Source organism: Genypterus blacodes, unplaced genomic scaffold (assembly GCF_046128005.1).
Source record: "Genypterus blacodes isolate CSIRO-AG114 ecotype Tasmania unplaced genomic scaffold, CSIRO-AGI_Gbla_v1 ptg000044l_1, whole genome shotgun sequence".
NCBI classification, from domain to species: Eukaryota; Metazoa; Chordata; class Actinopteri; order Ophidiiformes; family Ophidiidae; genus Genypterus; species Genypterus blacodes.
The window spans coordinates 3,632,483-3,643,208 of NW_027466857.1; positions in this window are offsets into that span (position 1 = coordinate 3,632,483).

Sequence of the window (10,726 nt, forward strand, 5' to 3'; positions counted from 1 at the left end):
AAGCATATTGTAATTGAAAAGCACTTTTCATTTGAGCTATTTTGCTCATACCGGTGACAAATGAATCTTATAGTCCTGTCAAGCAATTACAGGAAGACACAAAGAACTACAAACTAATATTTGCACACGGGGATGACGAATTAGAGCAAATAGATTAATATGGAGAGTGGAGGCCTTTAGTTCTGTTTCAGGAACCAAGGTTAATTGATAAGTTGTGAGCCTGAGATATGAGGATTTGACAGAGGGCTGTAATATTATTATGGGAGTGATATGATGTTTTAAGTGTTTCTATACATCAACTGCACGTGATTAACAAACACTATATCACTAAAACTTACAGGTCCTCCCCTGCTTTAGCCCCTTCAGTCTGTAATCTCCTCACAGACATGGAAAAAGGCTTTACCTGCAACCCTTTTGACCTCAGGTGATGGGACAGCCATTAGTCTACCGCATTGCTGAGTGAAATCTGTCAAGTTGGACAGATGAATGCAAGGCACAGAACTTATCAATCAACACTACATACTACACAGAATGTGGTTTATTTCCTGAACTTGTTCCTGACACGCTGCCTCCTTAATTTGCAAACACTCCATGTTCGCAAAATACAGATGCTGCTGGTTCTGACACAAAGCAGTAAGACAGACAAAGTTACAGCCTCAGTAAAAAAGCGAACTGCATCATTTGGAGTGATTAACTGGTCCTTTGTGAAATCTGTCGCTCTTTAACTAGGTGCTGAATGTCTTCGACACCATCGTCCAAACATCCACGTTTTTCTTTTCTCATGCAGCCGTGCTTGAATTTTGTGCACCAAGAGCAGCTCAGCAAGCAAAGAGTTAATATTTTCAACCAGTTCTGCCTCTGACACACACACACACACACACACACACACACACACACACATCTAGGCGAGCACACATGCACGCTCGTTCGTATCCCCACAACCCATCACCCCTGATCACGCTCAGACTTGCGCACACTCCCACGCACGCACAAATAGACACACACACACACTTACACATACACGTGCACGTGCACACACACACGAACCCATAATTTCCAACACCCCCCTCCCTCCTCCCCCCCCTTCACCCGCCGCCTCCTGCCTCTGTGGGCTCACCCTCCCCCCCTTCTTCTTCTTCTTCTCCTCCCCTCTCCTCCTTCCCCTCCTCCATCCTCCATCTCTACCCCCCCTCCTATCGCCCCCCCACACCACACCGCCCCCACCCCCCCACCCCCATCCCCCCCCCTTCAGGTCAGTTAATAAGCGAGCCTGAGCCTGTGCCTCAGCTTGGCTGTCTGGAGGACATGCAGAGCAGTGTCTCCTGGGAATTGGCTCATGCAGAATGCCGCTCCGCCGAGAGAATGGAATTTTACCCTCGCTAGGGCTCCCAGCCGCACCGCGCAGCAGGAAACCTGACAGACAGACCCACGCTCGTACACACACGCACATGCACACAGGCCAACACGTGCTGTCACACACAAACATACCCGTTCGCACACACGCACACGTAAACACAGTTGTCCCAAGACTGCGCTTCCTGAGACGTCTTCCCATCCTTATAACTAAAGTGACCAATACCTCAGAAAACTGTTATTTTCCCCCTGAATCATCAAGAAACCATCATTAAGTTAATGGCGACACAGTCCTCAGGGAGGTGCAGTGATTGTGTGTGTGTAGCACAAAGCCTCCATTTCATTTTCACCAATGTAAACACACACTGTTCCTAACGTGGGGGGACATCACTGGGTGCAGTGCCACTAATGAGTTGCCCCACAGATTTAGAAAAAAGTGGCTTTTCCACACTTCTGCCTCAACTTCCAGCGTTGAGAAAGTCCCCCCCTCCCCCCTCCCTTCTTCCTCCCTCCACCGCCAACATCACCCGCCCCTGCTTTATTCCTCCTCGAACCCACAGCTCCATCTATCGGCGTCCCTGCGTCACACAAGACCGAGCGCTGGCGCTGAAAAGGTTTCAGTCGAATGGTGTGATCACAATTCCATCATGCAGGGAACTATTCCGTGTCAATTAAAGGGAGTGGGTGAAAACAGCTTTCACCGCAAATGAAAGCAGCGGATAAAAACATAGAAGGACAGGCCGGCTAATGGCACAGTACTTACCATGTGGAGTATAAAGAGAGAAATGTATGTTTTGCTGCACTTTATCACTTAATTTACTCTTGTTAATCAAATGTTTCAAACATTCAAAATGCTTTCTAAATGTGGCCATTTGGTTTCAGAGAAAGTGTCACTTTGGGACAAAATGACAGGGATCTGATGAATCATTACGTCAACCAATACTCAGTGTGATTCATGCCTCAACCCAGCTTGTATTTATTACGGAAAAACACAATACCCGCTGTGCTGAGCTTTCACATCAACACAATATTGAGGCAAAAGCAGGCGACAAAGCAGTGAAATGTGCTTTGCTGACATTCTATACATCACATCATAGTTGCAGAAGGCAGGAGGAGAACTTGGTGTTAGTTCATTCTGTTCTTTTCCTCTGGTTTGATGAGATTTAGTCAAGTAAAGGATGGTTTAGTATCCAATCTCATTTTCCTGGATGGGATCTCTAATCAGAGGTGTGGGGATGAGAGCCCCCCCCCCCCACAAACCACCACCACCACCACACACACCCTGACATCATCTGTAGATTACCCACACTGTTTCAATGGGATTAGCAGTCACACAGATTGTAAACTGGTGTCGCTGCATGGCTGGATTGTTTACAGGCGAGACCCCCCCCCCCCTCCCCCTCTCCCTCCCCCCTCCCCCCAATCCCACCACCTCGCTGTCAGACAGAGTTGGAGCTCCCGGCTTGTCAGGCATCTTTGAATAACAGGCAATTATGTTCAGCCTGGTTTGGACCGACCATATACATGACAATTCTTATTTTTCTCCCCCCCACTCCTGCCTCAATGAGGAAACGTAATAGTCACAGGAATAATATTCATAAAGGAGGACGATATGAAGTGTAATGCCAAAACGCAGTACAGAGCCTAATTGTAAATGAGATTTTCCGAGCTAAATATCTTTCTGGAGCGAAAAACGCGGCATGAAAATGGTGGAAAGAAATTGTGGAAAATGGTGGAGTGAAAAAAAAGAGACAACCATGTAGAGACAGGCTCTCTCGTCCACACACACACACACACACATACACACACACACACACACACACACACACAACCTTCAATGAAACGCTGGAGCCCAGGCAGCGTTTATACCATGAAAACATTTCATATAATAGCACTGATAGTTTAGACATAAAATCTCCCTGCACCTTTGCATTGTAAATATTTTCCATCTGCAGCATGTCAGCCTGCATACAGAGGTTATCATTATAATTATTATTTCTTCTTCTTCTTCTTCTTCTTCTTCTCTCTCATGAAGCACCTCCAGCCTGTCTTAGCTCTGACTGTGTGTGCGTGTGTGTGTGTGTGCGCGTGTGTGTGTGTGTGTGCGGCGAGGCAAGCAGCGCTCTCTTTTGGGGATTCAGTCTTTCAAAAGTCTTCGTCAGATTTTTTTTGCAGCACCGACTTACTTCTGCCGCCCCCACATCTCTCCTCCTCCTCCTCCTCCTCCTCCTCCTCCTCCTCCTCCTTTCCCTCTCCTCTCTCTCTCTTTCTCTCTCTTTCTCTGCCCACTCTGCTGCAGATGTTTTTGGATATGTTTTCTTAGTGAGGAAAAGCTGCGCCAACTACCAGGCGCTGACAAAATACCCCTCAGCTGCAGTCGTAGGGCTGATAGCTGTGCCTTGGCCAGCGGTTTATGAAGTAGACATTATTGGCAGCCAACATTCCACCGAGAGAGAGAGAGAGAGAGAGAGAGAGAGAGAGAGAGAGAGAGAGAGAGAGAGAGAGAGAGAGAGAGAGAGGTCACGCAAAGGTGAGCACAGATGGCTGCCAGCGTGTGCATATCGGGGCTTCTAATTGTCCGACCTGCAAGCATTTATAGGCTTAAGTAAGAAGAAACTTTATGAAAATGAGGTGATTAGGAATGATGTGTTGATGAAGTTCAGATGAAAGTGGCGGTTTGCTCTGATGGGATACACAGGACCCCAAACTCCAGCAGTTGTAGGTTTTGGCTGCACAAACATTTGCCATAGGAGGGGGATTTCAGGTTCACTTTAGGTTTGTGGGCCGGACTGACCGCAGCTCATTACCTCTCCCTCCACCGCGGCCATGACATCGCTGCAACTCCGGTGGAAAACTTTTTCAGACACAAAGTGAGAAAAATTGTGCCCTCAAAATAGGGAATGTTCCTCCCACCGTTCCCATTCCTGACAACAAATTTCCCAGTTTTAATAAGTGTCAGTTTTTGGGTGACAGCTATTCCAAGTGCTGCACCCGTACAGCAAATTTGCCTCATGGAGCTGGTTGGAATGATCCAAAGTGTTCGAATTATGATGGTACGTCCTTCAACTGCAAAAATACCCTGTTGGAAATACACAAAATATATGTTGAATTTGCAGACTGTTTGACACTAGATGATTTGTTCTGAAATTCAGCTTTTTTTAGGAGCTGACACCTTAAAACGCGCCTACAATTTTCTCTCCGGCAAGCCAAGCATTCTATGATTTTTAAGCCACTGTTTGTTGTTTGAATAGCAGGTGTAAAGGACTCAATCAAATGATTCAAGTTCAATGATCTGCCTCATTAGGATACATTTGTTTAAACATTCGTCTCCCACGCTCTGGAACCTCACAACAGAACTATTTCCTGGACTTGACCCCCCCTCATACTCAGCCACTTTCATCATCACTTATATGCTGCTGCTTCATCGCGCTGAACTGATGTGTTTATTTTGCATTTCCTGCATATTTATGACATAATGCACATATTGTTCTTAGAACCTTTAGAAAATCCCTGAAATGTTGCACAATGGTCCAAGATGAAGCATGATCAGAGCAAATTGTGAAAGTGACAATAAAGCTGAGTTTGACTTATTGTCTTTGTAGAGACTCATCTATAGAACAGTATGTATTCGGATTTGTGGGGCGAAAAATTTTAGGTTATCAATGCTAAAACTGATCACCCCAATCTTTTTTATACCCATGACTGAAACTCAACCCAAGAAAAGTAATCTCTCATTATAGATGTGTGAACCATTAGTTGACTTTTCAGAGTCGTCTCATCTACTCATCTGGCTGAAATGCCTTATTAAGAGAAACTTAGAAGGGACTTAAGAACTTATTAAACACATCTGCTATTCTTGGAACGGCAAAGATGCAAAGACACAAAGGAAATAAAACTGAATCATAAAAACAATTAAAGCACTTGAACACAGTGGGCTCTTTATTATGTCGTTATCTCTTTATCTCTCTCTTTATTGAACATAGTTTTTATTGTGTTATAATTGGAACTATTCTGCCAGTTCACGTTCACCAAACGCAACTCTGAGCACGCATACAAACAATGTCATAATGGATAAAGATATGATCAGAAAGCTCATCAGCCCCAGCCAAGTCAAATCTAAAATGTGACCCTGATTGGGGCATTTACTGATTTATTTGACAGTATTGACATTTAGCTTTTCAACAACTAGCATAGTATAGAAACAACAAAGTATTTCCAGTGGAAGTGAGATAGACGGTATACTGGTATCTAAAATCGATACACTGAAATATCTAAAACGATAAAAAACAATAGATACCTAGTCGTTCATCGCCTGCAATGATAAATGTGATCTGAACACTATCAATCAGTATTAAACATCTGCAACATATTCTTACTGAATAAATGTACGACATATCAATGAATATACAGAATGTATCGAACTTGATCATATCAACATCAGTAACATCTGTATAACTAAAGACATCTTTCTATCTACTATATTTTTGATGAACTAACATTTGTTGTGTTTCAGTCAATAAGCATGTGTGCCATACCTGAGTTAATTAACAGATATGTGTATGATATTTTAGTTGATCAATAAATCTTTAACCAACAACGGACGAGGCTGATGGGAGACTAAACTTGATGTTCAGGAGAGAAAGAAAGAAAAATAGCTGGCTGTGCTGCTACCATCCCCCATCTCGTAGGCATGGCAGCAGCCTCGCACACATGCGCCTGCACACGCGCACACACACACGCGCACACGTGCACAGGCACACACACACACACAGGACATGCACGCTTGTTCATGGACACACACACACACACACACACAAATGCGTGCAAACAGAGCACACATACATAAGCGCACGTACACACGCACACACGCGCGCACACACACACACACACACACACGCACACGCACACATGTATAGTATACAAACACTAACACACATACAGGCACAGACCATCTCTCTCTCACTCTCTCTCTCTCTCTCTCTCTCTCTCGCTCTCTCTCTCTCTCTCTCTCTCTCTCTCTCTCTCTCTCTGCTACCTGATGTGAGGCGGAGAGAATATTCCAGAACCAAACACAATGAATGTTCCTGCACAATTCATACAAGAAAGAAAATGACGTGGCGATGGTCCCAATTTAAATTAAACCCACGCATGTATTTGCAGATGCGCTGTTTATTCTAACTGATCAATTTTACACCACTGTAAAAATAAAAGTTGATTGTGTAGCTTCAGTGCTGAACAAATAAAGTGGTTATAGAAACAGACTGTAACACTGTTACTCAAACACTGATAAACTGTTCACTTGGGTTCCCCAAACACACACTGAGTTTGGTTGTTTTTTTGGGATGATTGATGAGGTTTATAATTTCAAAGATGCCATGAATTTGCATATTATTGCATCGGGGCTGTTGTTCTGCATGGTGTAGTGGAGCTGTAATAGTGATGAACAGCTCTGATTCTGAGTCAGTAAGAACCTGTCTCAGCTTCACTTTAGCCGCTTTGTCTTAAAGGCGTGGCCCTGTTTTCAATAGATTTCGCACATGTACGATGTTGGATATTATGTGTCTGTAAGTGTTTGTCATGTTTGTCATGACAGAACAAACAGGATCACAGTAAGATTTTGTAGTTGAAGGCAAACTCCGCAATCCACATGTAAACAAAAGGGCTGCAGTGATGCAGTATTGGAACACTTTATTACTTATATATGAAATGACAGGTGAAATACAAGAACAAACATTAGGTTACATCAACCACAACAGCAACTCTTATGAATGTAGTCTCTTAAAGGTGTATGACTAACTTACAAACTCAACCTGTTTGATTGAGCATTTAAATACACTGGAATATCAAGACATCACAGATCAGACCACTTAATAAAAGTTTGTGATACTGCTACTACTGTTTCTAGTAGTATTACTACAGATTCCAGAGGGACGGAATTATACAATGAATACAGCCGCTCATTGACTAAATTAGATTCAATTCATTAAAGGTGAAGACAATTTTGCAAAAGCATTCAGGTAATGACAATACATTGTATAGTTTTCTATGACCACACCTGGTCGTACTATTACATATATATTTATTATGATTGCTACTAGTGCAGCTTCAACCATAATTATTAATGCTGCAGCAACTAATCTTGCTTTTACTAATATAACTAATCAATGATATTGAACATTTCTGCTAATCATACTTTTTTAATACAAAATGAATACATGTGAATTCAGTGAATCATCAGAAAATACATCAATTAAAAGTTCACTTTACCTGCCATCATGCTGTTTGTGTGAAGTGTGAATATGTATCCGTGTATGTGTGTGCGTGTGCTTGTATTGGTTTTCATCAGGTGACCAAAGGCAGGACACATGACCAAAAGGTGTAAATGAGTCGTAGGCTGGTGTGTATTGATGCAGTATGGTGCAATAGGATACAAGCATAATTGAATATGATAAAAGATGTTGGATGACATGTAAATGATGCAACATACAGTATGTATATAATGTATAATAGAGGATAGATGTTTATGTTGTGACATGGCATACAGAGTAATTTACTATGTACATGTTTTCACACAGCTTATTGATTGTGATTGTATTTCAAATGCAGGTCACCTTTTGATAACATTTGCAAATTTCCACTGTGGTTTGCTATCATTGCTTTGGAGTTTTTAACTTTGTACAACCACCTGATGTACTCATCACACAGCACTGATTCATCTTATGTTTCCCTTGGCTAAGATGTTCTTGTATCATCCACAATACCCCCACAACCCATTTATTTCAGGCTTTGTATTATAAGCATAAAGCCAAAGATGATCAATAGCGCTGCAAAATTACAGCACTGGACTGGGTGCTGTGTTCAGTCTGGCTGATTATTTGACTTAGCAATGGGTTTGTTGAGGCTGCTTCCTGGGCTCAGCTCTTACCAGCAGCCAGGTGTATCATGGGAATTGATATCTATTTGAATGGAAGCCAACAGCTTCTGGCAACTTCAATCTAAATCAATGCTCAGACCAGGGTACCAGATGAATTCTTTTCGCTTTAAAGCTTGATGATGAAGCTGCTATTCATTCTCTTTTCTCAATTTTCCTGAATTTCATCAGCTGCTGTAGTTTCCCCTCCAAAACAGAAAACACCTAACATGTGGAGAACTTGAGGTATATCTTTTTTTCATGTCACTAAGTGTGTTGGAAGGAGGGGGGTGTGTGGGTGGGGGGGTATCATGTGGGGTGGGGGCTGTTCCTCTAATGAGCTTTAGAAAACGGGTACCTCCATGTTGGAATGAGACGAACAGACCTCCCACCAAATATGAATACCAGAAAGATGCAAATGTACTCAACAGTGAATTTATTATTCTGATTATATTCAGAAACAAAAGACTTTTGAAAAAAAACAGAGAGGAAAGTGAACTACTCCCCTCCGCTCCTCACTGCTGAGTAAAAAACTACAAAAAAATAGAATAAAAGAGACAGGCAGAGGGAGAGTATGGAAGAGAGAAAGAGAGAGAGGGACGGAGATGAAGAAAGACACGCAGAGAGAGAAAGAGAGAGAGAGAGAGAGAGAGAGAGAGAGAATGAGAGAGAGAGGGAGAGAGAGAGAGAGAGAGAGAGAGAGAGAGAGAGAGAGAGAGATAGAGATCCTGGGCCCTGTTTTTTCTATTTTTTAAGCAATGGCATCCTGTGTTCTTGGATGTGTCGTTACCATGGCAACTGTAACTTGGTGACCTCGTTATTTCTGCCTAATCCCGCACTGAAATTATGGTTGCTCCACCCTTTTGCCTGGCTGCCCTGATAACATAATCATTGCAAATGAGGCAGGGGGAATGGAGATAGGAAGGGAAAAAAACATTTGGCAGGGCTTTGCCAGATCACCGCGGACGGCCGTATATCACAAACTGTACCTTCCCCATACATTCACCGCCCCTCTCGGCTCCCAGTATCACACCGTATTTCTGCAACACCTGATGATGACACAGTAATTAAAAATAAGCACTTAGCAATACCCAACCGTGAGTGATTCATAATCTATATTGATTTCAGATCAATCACGAGTTTATTACAAATGGAATCTGCCAGAGCAACAACAGGGCTGCCACTCATAAAGTTTGCAAATTCTCTTGAAGAAGGAGACTGTATCCTTAAAGTGAATGGAAACCAGGCTACACAACAAACACATTCAGGTACACACACACACACACACACACACAAACAACACACAGGCACACAAACAGCTAAATTATTGATTTCTGTGTTTGATTAGATTTAGTTATTGGATGGGGCATGTGAAGCATTCTGAAAAATTGATGGATTTCTTTTTTAAATAAACAGGCAAACTAATAAGAAATCCTCAGTCATGCCTATTCAATAATTCACCAAATTTACATATTATTATTGGCATATCTCATTACTCCGGACCAAGACACACTTATATATTCCAAAATTTCATTAGTTGGATATTCTATTGCATAAATTAACATGAATAATGAAGGGCGGGTCTCCTTTAAAGTCGCGATTCAAAGAAATCCCTAATTTAGGAACATAGGGGAATTGTCTTTGTATGGCCAAATAGGCCACGGTGTCCTTAACATCTGAATTGTTCACCAGTAGTTAATTAGCTTTAACTAAAAATACACTCAAATGTTACCAATCCATTAGCACTGGCTCTCTATGTGCTTATAGTCCTCATAAGCACAAATGAAAGACAATAAGAATGTATTTACCCTTCTTTAAAGATTAAGGTGGACTAATTCATATTATATAACAATTGCATATCTGTGATTGTGCATTGTGTACAGTATGGTAAAGTAAAGTATCTGTAAAAACTGTGTACAGCAACTCAACAACAAATGAAAAAGGGTTAAAAGTACAGTGGCTGAAAAAACATTATTTGAGTGACAAAAGTGTAAAACCTTGAAATTATTGATGATCATGATTGAAAAAAATAAATGCAGCTATGAATTGAATTAAATAAAACAGATCTGAGTTTGACAAAAGTTATGACTGAATAAATAAATGCAGCCATTAAGAGACATTGAAGTATAAAGTCAGATTTCTTATCATATCTGCCGCATAGTCTCGCAGTTATAATGACCCCAACAGTTACAGATTTGTGAATTTGAATATTGTCTTTGAAAATGCAACTCATGATCTAACTTCTGTTTTTGTACTCAAAATATGCAAATACCAACATACACCCGCCTTATAAATATCTCACAACTCCGTCTCCTTATCTGGTAAACCTGCGTATCGCAAGAAACTCTGATTTAAAAGTACAATTATCCTGTCAGTCATGTTTCAGCACCAAGTTACCATCAGGTGAGGCCCAGAATTCATCTCTAAAATACAGAACACATCCATGTTACTGCAGAAGTAACT